Consider the following 18,968-nt stretch of genomic DNA (forward strand, 5'->3'; position numbering starts at 1 on the left):
TGAATGGGAGTCTTGCTGGATAAAATATTCTTAGCTGCATATTTTTCCCATTTAGTACATTGAATATTTCCTTCCAGTCCTTTCTGGCCTGCCAAGTTTCTGTGCATAGGTCTGCTGCTAACCTTATGTGTCTACCCTTGTAGGTTAAGCAACTTTTGTCACTAACTCTTTTTGCAAGTTTCACTATGATATGCCTTGGTGTTTTTATTGATTTTGAGGGGATTCAGGGAATTTCTTTGTGCCTCTTGGACTTAAATGCCTTTTTCTTTCCCCAGATTAAGGAAGTTCTCACCAATAATATATTCAAATAAACCTTCTGTCCTTTTTTCCCTTTCTTCTTCTTCTGGGATCCTATGATATGGATATTATTGTATTTTATGGAATCACTGAATTCTCAAGTCTATATTCATGGTCTATTAATTTTCTTTCCCTCTTCTTTTTAGCTTCATTATTTTCCATAATTTTATCTTCTATATCACCTATTTATTCCTCTGCTTCTTCCATCCTCAGTGTGATTATATCCAATTGTTTTTACAGGTCAGTTGTAGCATTTTTTTATTTTGGCCTGACTAGTTTTGGGGTCTTGTATATCTGTAGCAGGGGTTTCGCTGGTGTTGTCTATGCTTTTCTCAAGCCCAGCTAGTATCCTTATGATTGTTGTTTTAAATTATGTTTCAGACATATTACTTATATCTGTTTCATTTAGCTGCCTGGCCATGACTTCTTGTCCTTTATTTTCGGATGAATTCCTGTCTTGGCATTTTTTTCTAGGTCTCTGTCTTTTCTGTTAGGAAAGACTATGACTGGTCCTGTTTCCACTGGAGCTGAAGCTTTGTAACACTCAATGATCAGTAGACCTGGTGCATGCTGGGGTTTGTGCTGGTCTTCTGGTGGAGGGACCTGCTGCTGCTCTGGCTTTCAATTATACTTGCTCCAGTAAAAAAGGTACCTGAAAAGTGCAGGAGGATGGGGTTTGGTATAAGCAATGCAAACCTTGACTGTTTTTGTTGTGTTACTTGCTGAAGTATATTCATGCTAATGGAGTGGTGAAAATGGTGACAGCCAGCACTCTTCCCAGGAGAGAGTTCTTTGCACCCTCTGCTGTTCAGGAAGCCCTCACAGAAGAACAAATAATTTCTCCTCTTGTGTCCCAGGCTTTCATCAGATCCCTGCTTTCATCATGCCTGTGTCTGAGTTGTCTGCCTGCCTGGTGGTATAGTGCCCTGTTTTATTTCAGGCATGTGGTTGGGTTTCAAAACTCCAAATTTTAGGGACTCTTATGGTGGAGACCTATGCTGATCCTCTGGATGAGGGTTTCACTGCACAGTGGCTAGTACCACTTTGTCCCAGAAAAGCAATTGCATGAATTCACATGGACTTGGATTTTATGGTAAAGCATAGCAAAAAGCAGCATCCAGGTTAGTTGCCCTCAGCAAGTGTTCTGCTCATAGACTAATGAACAGAGCAACTCAGTGGCATCTACAGCTCTTTTGGCCCCAGAGAGGCAGTGCTACCTCTCCCAAATGCACTCCATGAAGGAGAACTGTCTCTCCCAGTGTGATCTAGGGGATCCTCAGAACACACTATCTGCTTCTGGGCCTCTGCCCTCCTTCTCCATAAGAGCACAACTATGTCCCAGGCTTGACCCTGGTGATGATGCAGACTTGTTAAACTTCAGACTTCCAGCCCTGCTGCTTTTAAGAGCTTGTGATGATCAGCCCCTCTCATTTTTCCAGTCAGCAGTTTTGGAGAAATGTTTTTCTTGTGCAATCCTCTTTGTGCTGCTTTCAGTCTTTCTCCCCACCCCCCCATGATCAGAGATCCCTCCCCGCCACAGAACCTATGATTCTTTTCTCCCCACATCATGTCTTTGTACCTCTTACCTTTCACAATGTGGCCTCTTCCCCTAGCTGTGTGGTTTGTTCTCTTAGTCCTCAAATCAATGTCCTGGGTGTTCAGAATTATTTGATAATTACCTAGCTGTGTTTAAGGGACCAGGCAAGCACAAGGTCCTCATCCTACTTCACCATCTTAATTCCTTCTCCTCAACTCAGCTTAGTTTTTTCTTGTTACACTTTTTTTAAAAAGTGTATATATTTCTTTTTAAAAAATTTTTATTTATTCATTTGAGAGAGAGCATGAGCAGGGAGGAGGGGGAGCCCTGATGCAGGGCTTGATCCAAAGACCCTGAGATCATCACCTAAACTGAAGGCAGATGTGTAATTGACTAAGCCACCCAGGTGCCCCAAAGTGTATATATTTCTTATTGAACTGAAGAAGCTCCACATCTATCTCTCCCAGCACACATAAAATACATTGAGATTTTTATTTTAAAAATATTTATATTGTATTAAAATATTATATTTATATAATGTATATGTGTGTTATATTGTATTAAAATATTTATATTGTATTAAATATATAAATGAATTTGAGCAATAAGTAATAACATAGATATTTCCCACCTATACAGGAATGTGATTTCTTTCTCCATTTGTTCAAATCTTAATGTTGAGCTTTTTTATCCCATACTTTTCTTGTTATGATTCTTGATTCCTGTATCAGGGTTCTTGTTGTTACTTGTTGCTACTATGAATAAGCATACTATCATAGTATCATGATAGTATCATGAATCTAGATCATTACGTGAAATTAATTAGTAGGTTTTAAAATTTACTTATTTTTTGAAAAATAAAAATTGTATATATTTAAGATATACAACATGATATTATATGCTACAACAACATGATACAAGTTACATTATGAAATGATTACTACAATCAAACTAATTAAGAAATCCATCACTTCCCATAGTTACCATTTGTTTGTGGTGTGTGGTGTGAACACTTGAGATCAATTCTCTTAGCAAATTTCAAGTATACAAAATATTGTCATTAACTTTAGTTATCTTGTGGCACATTGGGTCTCCAGAACTTAGAACTGAAAGTTTGTACACTTTAATCAATATTTCCCCTTTCCTCCCACCCTGCAGTCTCTAGTAACCATCATTCTACTCTGTTTCTCTGAGTTTGACTTTTTTTTTTTAAATTTGAGATGTTCTGTTTTTCCATTTTGTCTCCTGACAACTTTATCAAATAAACACGAATTTGATACTTTTTTTGACTAATTGATATATTTAAAAATTATTTAAACTTAAATATTTTATCATTTGGAGGCTGAAATGAATTTTCACTTCAATAAAACACCATGGAACAAAAAAATAAGCTAAAAAGATTATAAAGACACTATGAAAAATTGTCAGCTAAATTTTGTTGGGACTGAAAAACAGGAAACATTCTGTTAACACAAAGGACTTAAAAAAAAAAAAACTACAAACATTATCCTTGTAGTTAACTATCCCTTTGGTTCTGTGCTTTATGAGATTTGACAAAACCAAACCAAACCAAACAAAGCCCTGTAATTTGTAAGTGGAGTGCAGATAAATTCTTAACAACTTACTCCAGTAGTTAACCTTTTAGTAGAGGTTTAGGCAAAATAGAAAGTGAGCATCCAGTAATGTAGTCAAATGAGAGAATTATTTCCAGGCAAGTCAGACACCAGCACACTGGGCATTCCAAGAGGGGAGTTAAAGGGACGAAAATAATTTATTTAGAAATAGCAAAATTTGGGGCACCTGGGTGGCTCAGTCGTTTGGGCATCTGACTCTTGGTTTCAGCTCAGGTCATGATCTCAGGGTTATGGGATCCATCCCCAAGTTGGTTCCATGCTCAGCAGGAAGTCTGCTTGAGATTCTCTCTCTTCCTCTGCCCTTCCCCCTGCTTGCACACTTTCTTTCAATAAATAAATAAATAAAATCTTTTTTAAAAAGTAGCAGCATAAATTATAACTTTCAGTAAGTTGCAAGACTGGAAGTTCCTTTATCCTTTTTTTTTTTTTTTTTACAGCTTTATAAACATATATTTTTATCCCCAGGGGTACAGGTCTGCGAATCGCCAGGTTTACACACTTCACAGCACTCACCATAGCACATACCCTCCCCAATATCCATCACCCCACCCCCCTCTCCCAACCCCCTCCCCCCATCAACCCTCAGTTTGTTTTGTGAGATTAAGAGTCACTTATGGTTTGTCTCCCTCCCAATCCCACCTTGTTTCATTTACTCTTCTCCTACCCCCTTAACCCACCATGTTGCATCTCCTCTCCCTCATATCAGGGAGATCATATGATAGTTGTCTTTCTCCGATTGACTTATTACGCTAAGCATGATACCCTCTAGTTCCATCCACGTCGTTGCAAATGGCAAGATTTCATTTCTTTTGATGGCTGCATAGTATTCCATTGTGTATATATACCACATCTTCTTTATCCATTCGTCTGTTGATGGACATCTAGGTTCTTTCCATAGTTTGGCTATTGTAGACATTGCTGCTATAAACATTCGGGTGCACGTGCCCCTTCGGATCACTACGTTTGTATCTTTAGGGTAAATACCCAGCAGTGCAATTGCAGGATCATAGGGTAGTTCTATTTTCAACATTTTGAGGAACCTCCATGCTGTTTTCCAGAGTGGTTGCACCAGCTTGCATTCCCACCAACAGTGTAGGAGGGTTCCCCTTTGTCCGCATCCTCGCCAGCATCTGTCATTTCCTGACTTGTTAATTTTAGCCATTCTGACTGGTGTGAGGTGATATCTCATGGTGATTTTGATTTGTACAGGAATTCAGTAAAGTGTCAGGATATAAAATCAATGCACAGAAATCAGTTGCATTTCTCTACACCAACAACAAGACAGAAGAAAGAGAAATTAAGGAGTCCATCCCATTTACAATTGCACCCAAAACTATAAGATACCTAGGAATAAACCTAACCAAAGAGACTAAGAATCTATACTCAGAAAACTATAAAGTACTCATGAAAGAAATTGAGGAAGACACAAAGAAATGGAAAAATGTTCCATGCTCCTGGATTGGAAGAATAAATATTGTGAAAATGTCTATGCTACCTAAAGCAATCTACACATTTAATGCAATTCCTATCAAAGTACCATCCATTTTTTTCAAAGAAATGGAACAAATAATCCTAAAATTTATATGGAACCAGAAAAGACCTCGAATAGCCAAAGGAATATTGAAAAAGAAAGCCAAAGTTGGTGGCATCACAATTCCGGACTTCAAGCTCTATTACAAAGCTGTCATCATCAAGACAGCATGGTACTGGCACAAAAACAGACACATAGATCAATGGAACAGAATAGAGAGCCCAGAAATGGACCCTCAACTCTATGGTCAACTCATCTTCGACAAAGCAGGAAAGAATGTCCAATGGAAAAAAGACAGCCTCTTCAATAAATGGTGTTGGGAAAATTGGACAGCCACATGCAGAAAAATGAAATTGGATCATTTCCTTACACCACACACGAAAATAGACTCAAAATGGATGAAGGATCTCAATGTGAGAAAGGAATCCATCAAAATCCTCGAGGAGAACACAGGCAGCAACCTCTTCGACCTCAGCCGCAGCAACATCTTCCTAGGAACATCACCAAAGGCAAGGGAAGCAAGGGCAAAAATGAACTTTTGGGATTTTATCAAGATCAAAAGCTTTTGCACAGCAAAGGAAACAGTGAACAAAACCAAAAGACAACTGACAGAATGGGAGAAGATATTTGCAAATGACATATCAGATAAAGGGCTAGTGTCCAAAATCTATAAAGAACTTAGCAAACTCAACACCCAAAGAACAAATAATCCAATCAAGAAATGGGCAGAGGACATGGACAGACATTTCTGCAAAGAAGACATCCAGATGGCCAACAGACACATGAAAAAGTGCTCCATATCACTCGGCATCAGGGAAATACAAATCAAAATTGACTTTTTTTTTTTAAAGATTCCACATATAAGTAAGATCATCTGATATTTGTTGTTCTATGTCTAGCTTATTTCACATAGCGTAATGACCTCTAAGTTTATCCATGTTGTCATAATGGCAGGATTTCCTTCTTTTTATTTTTTAAAAAGATCTTGTTTATTTGACAGAGAGAATGTAAGTGAAGGGGGAGCAGTAGAGGGAGAGAGAGGAGCAGACTCTCTGCTAAGCAGGGAATCTGGTGCAGGGCTTGATCCCAGGACCCTGGGATCATTACCTAAGCCAAAGGTAGATGCTTACCTGACTAAGCCACCCATGTGCCCCAGTTTCATTCATTTTTTTTAAAGATTTTATTTATTTATTTGAAAGAGAAAGACAGAGATCATGAGCCAGTGGGGAGGAGAGGGAGAAGCAGGCTCCCTGGGAGCCTGACTCAGGGCCCAATCCCAGAACCTGGGGATTATGACCTGAGCAAAAGGCAGATGCTTAACTAACTGAGCCATCCATGTGCCCAGTTTCCTTCTTTTTAAAGGCTAAATAATATTCCCGACTCTGTGTGTGTTTGTGTGTGTGTCCCCCATATTTTCTTTATCCATTCATCTATCAGTGGGCACTTGGGATGTTTCCAAATCTTGGCTACTATGAATAATGTTGCAGTGAAGATGGGAGTATATATGTCTTTGAGATAGTGATTTTATTTCCTTTGGATATATATCTAGAAGTGGGATTGCTGGATCATATGGTAGTTCTCTTATTTCAAGAGGCCTCCATACTATTTCCCATAATGACTGTATCAGTTTACATCCCAACCAACAGTGTACAAGGGTTCCCTTTACATATGCACCAATATTTGTTATCTCTTGACTTTTTGGTGATAGCTAGCCTAACAGGTGTGAAATTATACCTCATTATAGTTTTGATTTTTATTTCCCTAAAAATTAGTGATGTTGAGCAACTTCTAACATACCTGTTGGCCATTTATATGTCTTTTTTGGAAAAAAAAATCTGTTCATTCCCTTGCTTATTTTTTAGCCCAGTTATTTTATTGTTACTATTTTTTTTTTTTACAGTTGGATTGTTATGAGTTCCATACGTATTTTGGATATTAACCCCTTATCAAATTTATGGTTTGCAAATACTCTCCCATTTCATAGGTTGCCTTTTTATTTTGTTGATGGTTTCTTTTGCAATGCTGAGGCTTTTTAGTTTGATGTAGTCCCACTTGTTTATTTTTGATTTTGTTGCCTGGGCTTTTGGTGTCAATTCTAAAAAAATCATTGTCAAGACCCCTGTCAAGGAGATTTTCCCTTTTGTTTTCATGTAAGAGTTTTATGATTTCAGGTCTTAGGTTTAAGTCTTTAATCCATTTTGGGTTGATTTTTATGTATGGTGTTAATATAAGAATATAATGCCATTCTTTTTATAAGATTTATTCATTTATTTTAGAGTGAGAGAGAGTTGGGGGGGATGGTTGGGGATGGATAGAGGGAGAAGGAGAGAAAAACTCAGACTTCACGTTCAGTATGGAGCCAAATCTGGGGCTCAATCTTAGGACCTTGAGATCATAATGTGAGCCAAAACCAAGAGTTGGATGCTTAACTGACTATGCCCCACCAAGTGCCCCACAATATCATTCTTTTGCATGTGGCTATACAATTTTCCCAATACCATTTATTGAAAAGACTGCTTTTTCCCTGTTGAATATTATTGGTACCTTTGTTGTAAATTAGTTATATATGTATGGGTTTATTTCTGGGCTCTCTATTCTCTTCCATTGTTCTGTCAGTTTTTATGCTAGCACCATATTGTTTTGATTAATACAGGTTTGTAATATAGTTTGAAGTCAAAGAGTGAGAAGCTTTGTTCTTCTTGCTCAGTATTGCTTTGACTGTTTGGCCTCTTTTGTGGTTCCATATGAATTTTAGGGCTATTTTTCTATTTTTGTGAAAAGTGTCATTGGAATTTTGATGGGAAATTGCCTTGAATCTGTAGATCGTTTTCTATAGAATGAACATTTTAACAGCATTATTTCTTATTTATGGACACAGGATATCTTCGTATGTATTTGTGTCATCTTTGGCTTCTTTCATCAATTAAAAAAAATTAATTTAGTTTTTGAGAGAGAGAGAGAATATGCACAAGAGCAGGGAGGGGCAGAGAGTTAGAAGGAAAAAAGGAATCTTAAGCAGGCTCCACTCTTGGCATGGAATCTGATGGGGCTTGATCTCACAACCCTGAGATCACGATCTGAGCTGAAATCAAGAGTTGGATGCTTAACTGACTGAGCCATCCAGGCACTCCTTTCATTAGTGTTTTAAGAAAACTATAAGCTAGTATCCCTGGTGGTGGGCATTAATGCAAAAATCCTCAAAAAAATTGTGGCAAATTTTATTTACATTAAAAGGATTATACACTATGTATAAGTAAGATTTATCCCTGGGATGCAATGATGGTCAACATATGCAAAACAATAAATATGATCTAACACTTAACAAAATAAAGAATGAAAACCATATGATCATTTCAATGATCATATGCAAAGAAATTTTGACAAAATTCAGTATCCTTTTATGATAAAAACTCTCAACAAATTAGGTATAGAAGAAATGTACCTCTACATAATAAAAGCTATATATGGTAAGTCAAAGATAACATCATACTCAATGGTGAAAAGCTGAACAGAGCATTTCCTCTATGTTTAAAAGCATACAGGTATGTCTACTCTTGTCACCTCTGTTCCATATAGTAATGGAAGTCATAGCCAAAGTAGTTAGGCAAGAAAAAGAAATAAAAGATGTCTACGTTGGGGGTACCTGGGTGGCTCAGTGGGTTGAGCCTCTGCCTTCAGCTCGGGTCATGATCTAAGGGTTCTGGGATCGAGCCCTGTATCGGGCTCTCTGCTCAGTGGGGAGCCTGCTTCCCCTCTCTCTCCACCTGCCTCTCTGCCTACTTGTGATCTCTCTCCCTCTCTGTGTCAAATAAATAAAATATTTTTTAAAAAGACATTTAAGTTAGAAAGGAAGAAGTAAAATTAATTGTCTATATTTACAGATGATATGATCTTACATATAGAAACCCCCAAAGACTCTATGAAAAACTGTTAAATAAATTCAGTAAAGTTGCAGGATACAAAAATAAAAATAAACATCTAAAAATCAGTTGTGTTTGTTTATACTAACAAGAAACTATCCAAAAAAGATATTAAGAACACAATTCCAGTAACAATAGCAACAGAAATAATAAAATATTTAGGAATAAATTTGATCAAGGAATAAAGTTCTGCAGACATTCTTGAGGTTTCTTTTAATTTTTTTTAAAGATTTATTTATTCATTTATTTGAGAGAGAAAGAGAGTTTTTTTTTTTTTTTAGAAGGTATCAAATATTCAGGGAACTTTATTTTTAAAGGACAAATCAAGTAAGACATAGCTTTCATTGACCCAAACATGCATAATCCATCCTTAATATAAAATGTACTCAATTAGGAAATTACACATGAAATACAAAGGGAATGCAACTTTACATATGTAAATGATTGCTAGCCATAGCAATTTAACAGTCAAATTAATAAAGACATGTACAATTAAAAAAAAAAACCCTGACATCTTAAAGCCAATTATCTATACTAAACCAGAGGATATGGAATGGTTTCACTCAAAGCAAAGAATAAGGCACCTGCTATAAATTTAGAACAAAAACTTTCATTTTAAAAGTTACAATAAAATAGAATTAGTCAACCAAGACACTTGCTTCAAAGAGGGAAACAAGTCTAGGGTTGATTCCCTGGGTGACAAAGGCAGGTTAATAATGCAGATAAAAACCTGCCAATCCAAGGTCAGCTGATTCCTTCCCTGATCTTGAGTAGTTAAGTTCCTAAATACTACGCATGAATGGGGGAGGGGCAGAAGGAGAGGGTGAGAAGAAAACAGACTCCCTACCAACTACAGAGCCTGATGCAGAGCTCCATCTCATGACCCGAGGTCATGACTTGAACCAAAACCAAGAGCAAGAGTTGGTCACTCAACTGACTGAGCCACCCAGGCTCCCCTTGAGGTTTATTTTTCCATAGCTTTGTGCTACTACTACCCTAAGGATCGGGATAATAAGTATGTCCAGTATCTTTTTTTTTTTTAATTTTAATTCAAGTGTCCTTAAATATCACCCTTGGAGTTAGTGTTTTCCAGTATGAAAAATACTTCCATACAAAGCTTCTACCTTGTAGATAAGGTTGGTCTTCAGCTTCTGGTCTTTGCTTTTTCAATTTTTTCCAAACAGACACTCTCCTCCCCCTTAGGAATAAAAGCACAGCTGCTCATGATGATAGTCCCACTGTGAAAAGGTATTTAAGTCAATGTATTATTTTATCAAATATCTCTCCCAGGTGTCTTTCCCAGGTTTTTGTTTTCTGACTTATTGTAACTGGTATAAAACTATTTCTGTCTTTGTAAGAATTGAATTTTGGATAACAGACAAAAATAATGGAAATTTGGGGGATATATGGGGCCAAAAAAACACCTGTATTTCTCCTGACTTTGGTGAGTAGAACTCTTAGAGTCAGAATAAATGGGTCACATTTTGTCTCTTCAAGTATCTTCTTGCTTTTCAATTATTACCTTATGGACTGTACTGGCTATGACTGAGGCCTCTTACCAACCACAACTTGACATGGAGTTGTCCTGACAAACCATAGGATAACTAGCCTATCTTTTATTTCTTTTGTTTTTTTTTTTTTAAGATTTTTATTTATTTATTTGACAGAGAGAGATCACAAGTAGACGGAGAGGCAGGCAGAGAGAGAGATTTTGCCATCACCCATCGTCTCATTTTTTTCTTGCCCTTTATTTGCAAAATGAACTGTTTTTACACATTATAGGAAAACTAATAAACTAATGCTTCTGACTTTTATAAGTGCCTTGAGTTATAAAGCCATAAGAACTGTAAAGCCTTGTGTTGGATCAGTTTTTTTTTTTTTTTGGATTAGTTTTTTCTTAACCTGATATTCCAGAATGGCCTTGTAAGTGGGATGTAAAAAAGTATTTTGCTGGTATGGTTTTTCCCATACTCTTATGATACAGAGATCAGAGGTAAACAGGACTCCTCCTTTTTTGATAGACTTTTACTAATTTCTTATTTGAAGCATGAGACATAAGGATCACTTGATCTTATTACTTATACCACTGAAGTTAGGAGAAGTGTTTGGTTATTGTCTTTTTGGTTGCTCTAACTCAGTGGCTGATCTTGATTCTACCATAAGTTGAAGCTCTGTTATTTCTTATAGTCCTCTGAAAGTCATTTCTTTATGGCTCTTGTTTTATATTCATATCATGCAAATCAGGTTATATTCTTTAATCTTGAGACAAGATTAGAGTATACTGGAATGTTACATAGCTCTTTTTCAAAGCTGTCAACCTGTATATTCACTAGTTTGGTGACCTTGGACAAGTTGATTAAGCTTACTGAGCCTCAACTTCATCTGTAACCACATACCTCATGGGGCTATAGAAATAAATGAAAATTAAATAAGATAATCCATGTAAAGTGTTTTTCATTGTACCTTGTACATAGAAAACAAATGGTGACAGCAGCTTTGGGGATAATGATTATATGCATATAGTCTTGATTTTTTATTTCTAATGTAGCAAGAGGAAAACTATCATTTTCATATTCATTGCGACTAACAGTAGATAGGCTGAGAAAAGAAAGACATTGCAAAATGCTGTTTTTGTAAGTAGATTATAAATTTATTTTATTTTATTTTTTTTAAGATTTTTATTTATTTATTTATTTGACAGACAGAGATCACAAGCAGGCAGAGAGACAGGCAGAGAGACAGGAGGAAGCAGGCTCCCTGCTGAGCAGAGAGCCCGATGCGGGACTCCATCCCAGGACTCCGAGATCACGACCTAGATTATAAATTTAGATCTTATTTTTATTTGTAATGGAGGCTCAAATTGTCCATCATCCTTATTATTAGATATTTAAAAAGTTGTCATCTGAAGAAGAGAGGTAGCCCTCAAATACTTAACAGCTATTTATACTTACAGAAATAACAATAGTACAAAATATCTCAGTGGACCTTTCGAAATGCAAGTGTATAGCTCGCAGGGGAATCCAACTAAATAAACACTGAATCATCTTTAATAGTCTAACTCCACAACTAGTTAGATAATTAGTCCTTTTGAATCATGGAACATTATACTAAATATAAGCCCATTATTTGTTTCTTTTAAGGAATACATTCTTAGCGAGAAATACAGAACTACCTGTCTGTCTATTATGTGTTTTAGGTCTTCCATGGTTTCTAGTACAAAGTATTTGTATTAAGAATATAATGGAATTTAAAGAACCTTGAAATAACTCAGTTCATTCTTTCTCTCTCTCCTTTTTTTTTTTTTTTTCTTGTAGTTGAAGAAGCTGAGAACTTGAGTAATATGTCCAGGTTAGACAGTGACAGAACTAGGACCTGTACTAGCTCCCTACTCCTAATGTGATATTCTTCCATGTTACTCTGTCTATAATTTTGCTTCACAAGATTAGTCTTTTCTTTTAAAAAGTGATTTTTATTTTGGGGTGCCTACCTGGTTCAGTCAGGGGAGCATGTGACTCTTGATCTTGGGTTTCTAAGTTTGAGCCCTATTTTAGGTGGTAGAGAATACTTAGAAATAAAATCTTTAAAAAAATGTTTTTTATTTTGCTCCATGGACAAATTATTTTTCTGACTACCAATTTTCATTTTGTTATATATCAATGAGAAAAGATCTTTATGTTCACAGAAATTTGGTATCTATATAGATGTATAAAAATAGATAAAATAAAAGATATACATAGTTCTTTCAAGCATGATATAAAATTAATTTGCAATGTATTGAATGTTAAGTAAGTTAAAGTTTCTTCGGTAAATTTTAGTAAGTGTTAAACTGTGGCATTGGCTCAGAACTTTAGCAAATATTTCATGGGGGAGTGACGCCTTGACTTGGGATTTGAGAGGTGAATATTTTATTTTTGAAAAATGCTAATAGTTAGGATCTTACTTATTTATCACTATGTATAAATAACTTCCACTGTTAGGCTTTTGGAGATACTTAGAAAAGAGATGCTTTCAGTAGCTTGAATCATAGAACAATAATGAAAAAGTTTTTGAGGTGTGTATATATATATAAATAATTTCTTCTTGAAGACTAAATTCTAATGGGATTTTGTTGTCATAGCTACAACACCAACTAATTACATCAGCTCTGTATATCTAATGGAATTCTAAGTTAAGTTGTAACTGCTATGGTATTGAATTAACCTTGATATATAGGAATATAATCCTGCTATTAATCAGATTAAATTCAGCCTAGTGAAAAATGTTTTGTCTCCCTAACCATTTTGTATATTAGGAAGTATATTAACCAATGCTATTGGGTAAACATTTGTTTTTAGGCTTTTAACAAATTTGACAGATGTCAAATTAACAACTAAAAATATAAATGGTGATTTCCTCCCAATTTTACTGATAATTGGTTTTTGCTAATAGAAGTTACTGATTTTTGTTTCTTTACCTTGTGTCTAGACAACTTATCACATTCTTTTATTTCTAAAATATTTTTGTAAATTTTTCCCTTAACTTTTCTGTACCTATATATATTACTTCAGTTTCTTATCTTACTGAATTAGCTTGAGTCTATAAAACAAAGCTGAGGGGTGTCTAGGTGGCTCAGTTGTTAAGCATCTTCCTTCAGCTCAGTTCATGATCCCAGGGTCCTGGGTCCTGCTTCCTGGGATGGAACCCCATGTCAGGCTCCCTGCTCAGCAAGGGGCCTGCTTCTCCCTCTCCCACTCTTGCTACTTGTGTTCCCTCTCTTGCTGTCTCTGTCTCTGTCAAATAAATAAAATCTTTAAAAACAACAACAAAGCTGAATAATAATTGAAAAAATGGACATGTGTGTCTTCTCCCTGATTTTGATAGAAATGACTATAACTTTTTGTTGTTTAGTTTGTTATTATTTTTGTTATTGTTGATATTTATCATCTTTATGTAATTTCCCTCTAATCCTGTTTACATTAGATCTTTACTTGGATTGGCTGTTGAATTTTGTCAAACGCCTTTCCAGAGACTATTGATACAATCATGAGGTTTTATCTTTTAATTTGTTGAGTTAATGAACATTGGTATGTATCCTGATACTGACCTGTCTTTGTGTTAATTTAAAACCTAAAAATGAGATTAGGCAGTCAAATTTTTTGTCTAACTCTAACACAGACGTATTTTAAAATTTTCTTTCTCTTCCATGCATATGAGAAAAAAGAAAACATGCCAATGATCCTCTTCTGGCTTAATAAAGAAAATTCACATGTATTTATATATTTTCCTGGAAATGCTCTGTCAACTTAAATATTATTATCAGGGGAACACCTTATTTAGTAAAAGAACTAAACAGAATTGTATATCCCTTAGAAACTAAAGATTACTTTCACAAGAGGTGGCAGCAATCAGTAAAGTATAGCCTCCTTTTTAGAAATAACATTTGCAAAGACATTTATATACTGAAGAATATTATCTGCTTTACTGTATCTGTATCTTGCCAAGGTTTATTCTGTGAGTAGTAAGAAATGCCTCTAGTTTCAAGACTGAGGCCTGGAAAACTTAAAATTTAAGTTAAGGAAAGGTGAAGGATGAAATATATGAAATATATTAGTAACAAATGGAATACGAAGTATATATATTTAACATGTATACTTACATTTCTAGAATAAATTTTATTTGGCCAAAGCTTATAATTGTCAATATATTTTACTGGATTTAATTTACCAATATCTTATTTAGTATTTTATAACTATATTCATAAATATTTGGTTTATAATTCTTAAAACAATCTGAAATTATATACATTCCGCCATGTGGTGAGTTTCCTGTGAAATCACTATTATAGTAAAAAGAGAGAACATACTCATCACTCCTGGTTGTTTGTAGCGGTCCTTCTTTTTTTCTGCTCCTGGATCCAGGCAATAGCTAATTTGGTTTTTTGTCACTAGGAATCATTCAAATTTTATATAAATAGTCATTCCCTTACTTTCTCTTTCTTCCCTCTCTGTCTCTATCTCCATCCCTCTTCTTCCTTTCTCTGAATATATATACCCGATGTATTTAATACACTGAAAGATGATTTCGGCAACTGGGGAAAGAGTTTGGGGTCGAATTAGTCAGTAGTACATAAAAGCTAAAGAAATGCAGCTTAAAAAAAAAAGATAACCCCAGAGAACAAAAACTTTTGTGAGGCAAAATTAGTAATTAATATCAATAGTGTTAACACTGACTGTTGTGATTTATTGGGGGTTGGGGATACGACAAAAGTGCTTGTATAAATAATGAGGGGGTAGGTGAAAAAGAATTTTTTTTTGAAAAGTCAGTAAGCAGCAATGTAAAAATATTATTTTGAGACACATTAGGCAAATACCCAAATAAATAGCAGAAATATTGAGAAGTAGTTGCCTCTGGGAAATACGAAATCAGAGAGGTAAGGGGATACCTTTCTTTTTTTTTTTTTTTTAAAGATTTTATTTATTTATTTGACAGACAGAGATCACAAGTAGGCAGAGAGAGAGGAAGAAGCAGGCTCCCTGCGGAGCAGAGAGCCCGATGCGGGACTTGATCCCAGGATCCTGAGATCATGACCTGAGCCGAAGGCAGTGGCTTAACCCACTGAGCCACCCAGGCGCCCAGGGATACCTTTCTAATTTCTCAAATATCCTTTAGATTTGTCTGATTTGTTAAACTGTGTGTATGATTACAATAAAAATAAAACTAAGATAAAGAGAATAAGGTATTAAATTTCAGAATATTAATGACTTAATTAGCATTCCATTTCTATTTTATCTGCTTACAAATATCTTATGAAATGGGGGTATATTAATGCCTTATTCTTTATTTTAATATCAATTGCTTTTAGATCTTTGAACATGATAGCTTTCTCATTCTTTCAAGAGATTTAAAATTCTTCCTGAGAACTGGTACCAATACCTCAATTACCAATGGAATCCACATGAGTAGATACTTTACCATATAGAACAAGTTTACCTTTTTAGCACATTTTGATGGGGATTCATAGGAATTTGTTAATTTTGTTCACATTATGCCACTCAGTGGCATTATATGCCTGTCATTGTCCTCTTGCACCATCTTTTCCTTTATTTAAGATAGCAGGAAATCATTTAGCAATACTTTCAGTGCCCCAAGATGACATTGTATTTAGGGAAGAGTTTAGACCTGTACACAAAGCCCTAAAAAACTCAAAGTTTAAGTGATTTGGCTGTTATTGGAAACAAATATTGAAATTGAGGGTTTTTTTTTTTACTAGCAGTGATGTTGCTCCACAGTTATAATAGTGATTGCTTTTTGCTTACTAAAATATGCTATCCATGTAAAAGTCCTTTTTCACACAGGAGAGTAACCAGATATCTTATTTCAAATTATTTATGACTTACTGAACAAATTTTGAGACTGCAGTTATTTTCCTATTTCTGCATTCAAAATCAGGAATGATTTACCTTACTGTACCTATTTCCCTGAGTGTAACGTTTATAGACCAAACCAGGCAAGTGAACTTATATGAAAAAAGCATGTATTATATAATTATAAATCTTTACAAGCAAATTTTTTACCTAGAGGAATTTTTAAATAACATAAATTTATTGCATAACTGTTATATTCTATCTTTTGTAATCCATAAGTGTTATTTTTTTCTATATAAGCATCCCTCACTATCTGAAGGTAGAGTGTTCCTGTGAGACTCTCATAAACCTAAAGGGCATAAAGCAAAGAAGCAACTACCACTAATTTATAAGGAAAAATTTTTTGAGCATTCCCAGACCCCCAAAATAACCTCTCTTAGACTTTCCTGATGCCTTAGGCCACGTCTTGCTAACAGATGCATAAAATAAATTGAAATAAAGTGCAGATGCTCAGAGACACAGTTTAAAACTATGGCAGCTTGATGCTGAGATGCTGAGTGTAGTTCCTAGAGAACGCTTGGTGGCACTACTCTTTTTTTTAACGAATTAATTAATATTTTTATTATGTTCCGTTAGCCACTGTATCATTAGTTTTTGATGTAGTGTTCAATGATTCATTCCACTCTTCCTGCTTATAGCATGCTTATAGCCCCTATAATGGCTGGCTGCAAAACAATCACTCAACTCTATTTTCACTTTTTACCTTTTTTTGGTAAAAGTAAAAATCCTCGGGCGCCTCGGTGGCTCAGTGGGTTAAGCCGCTACCTTCGGCTCAGGTCATGATCTCAGGGTCCTGGGATCGAGTCCCACATCGGGCTCTCTGCTCAGCAGGAAGCCTGCTTCCCTCTCTCTCTCTGCCTGCCTCTCCGTCTACTTGTGATCTCTCTCTGTCAAATAAATAAATAAAATCTTTAAAAAAAAAAAAGTAAAAATCCTCTTCACATTTCTTTTGCTTGGCAAAAACAGGTACTACTGTAGGTCTTTTGTAAAAGTATAGTGGCATATGTGAACTTTCAAAAAGCATCAGATATCTGGGAATTTCTAATAGTCACTTTTGTGTTACTAGATGAAACTTGGTGCATGATTCTAGGAATTCTATGCTCAGGTTATGGAAATGGTAGCTTTGGCCTATCAGTAGTATATAAAAATGATAAATATAGGCATGAAAAATCAATATGGTAGAGAGCTGGAGTTCTTTTAGTATAGAATCAAAAGCTTTCTTTTTTTGGACTAATAATCAAAACTAGGGAACATGCCTCATAAATTAACTTGGTGGTCTAGTGAATATTTATTTTTAGGAATGGTTGAGGTGGGTATAAGGATACCAGTTAAGATGTTTTAATAGACCATAGTAACTGTGGTTTAAAATGTAAGAGTTTGGGGTGCCTGGGTGGCTTAGTTGGTGAAGCATCTGCCTTTGGCTCAGGTCATGATCCTGGGGACTTGGGATTTAGCCCTGAGTTAGGCTCCCTGCTCAGTGGGGAGTCTGCTTCTCCCTCTCCCTCTGTCTGCTGCTCTGCCTGCTTGTGTGTGCGCTCTCTCTCTCTCTGTCAAATAAATAAATAAATTTTTTTTAATGTAGAAATTTCTTTCTCTTTCATGAAATCTAAGCTTAAACAACCCAGGACTGATTCAATGACTATATCGTATCAAGAACCCAACAAACCTCTTTTCTGTTATGAAACACCTTTCTATCTTGTTACTGTGTTATCCTTAGCCTACAACTTCCATTTCATGTTCTAAGATGGCTGATCCAACTCCTGTCATTGAATACATTTTCCAGTTAGTAGGAAGGTGAGAAAAAAAGAAGTATTTGCTTTACTTTTAAGGCTTCATATCATTTTTGCTCTCATTCCTTTTTCAGAATCTAATCTCATCTTCTGTGGAGCCTGAAAAATATAGTATGAACTAGATTGTTATGTGCTGAACTCAAAATTTTATTACTGTAGGAAAGGGAGAAAAGAATATATTGGGGAGCCACAGGGTATCTGTTACAGGTGGTTATGAGGCTGTTTTGAAATATTATAATAGTATTCAGCCTTAGTCAATCAGGCAAGATATGAATTCTGCTTTGTCTCATACTGCTTTCAGTTCCACACTGCTCCTTCTGTGTTCTTATTTATACATTGAGGAAATTAAAATTTAAACTAAAGTAAAACCAGAGCTGAGATGTTCAAATTCCTTGCTAGCTGGGTTCTGGTTAAATTCAGTCATTAGGAGGCACTTATTCCAGATTTAAAGACAGGGAGAAAGTAAGTGTGTTGTCTCTGGTAGTGCCTCTTGCAGTGTCAGCAGTGAATACGGAACATTTTTTTCATCTCAGAGGTGGTAGCAGTTTCCTTAACTTAGGATAATAGAACCAAACTTTCCACATATTTGCAACCATTCTGTTTTATATCTTTCTTTGCTTCAAGTATCTAGAGAGATTTATAGAACTGTTGGCACAGTTGGCCACCTCATGTCATCCCTTATAATAACGTCAAGGGAGAATGCTATGGACTGAATTGTGTCCCCCTAAAATTTGTATTTTGAAACCTAACCCCCAATGTGTTGGTATTTGGGAAGGGGAAATTGGTAGTTAATTAAGGTTAGATGAGGTCAGAAGGGTGAGGCCCTCATAATGGGTTAGTGACTTTTTACAAAAGG

General features: G+C 35.6%; 1 protein-coding gene across 5 annotated transcripts in view; it reads left to right on the forward strand.

Moving 5' to 3' along the window:
* STXBP5L (syntaxin binding protein 5L) overlaps nt 1–18,968 on the forward strand; it is a 411,169-nt gene that overhangs the window by 57,915 nt on the left and 334,286 nt on the right. The gene's annotated exons all lie outside the window — the stretch shown is intronic.

The sequence above is a fragment of the Lutra lutra genome, chromosome 1, assembly GCF_902655055.1.
Source record: "Lutra lutra chromosome 1, mLutLut1.2, whole genome shotgun sequence".
Taxonomy (NCBI): Eukaryota; Metazoa; Chordata; class Mammalia; order Carnivora; family Mustelidae; genus Lutra; species Lutra lutra.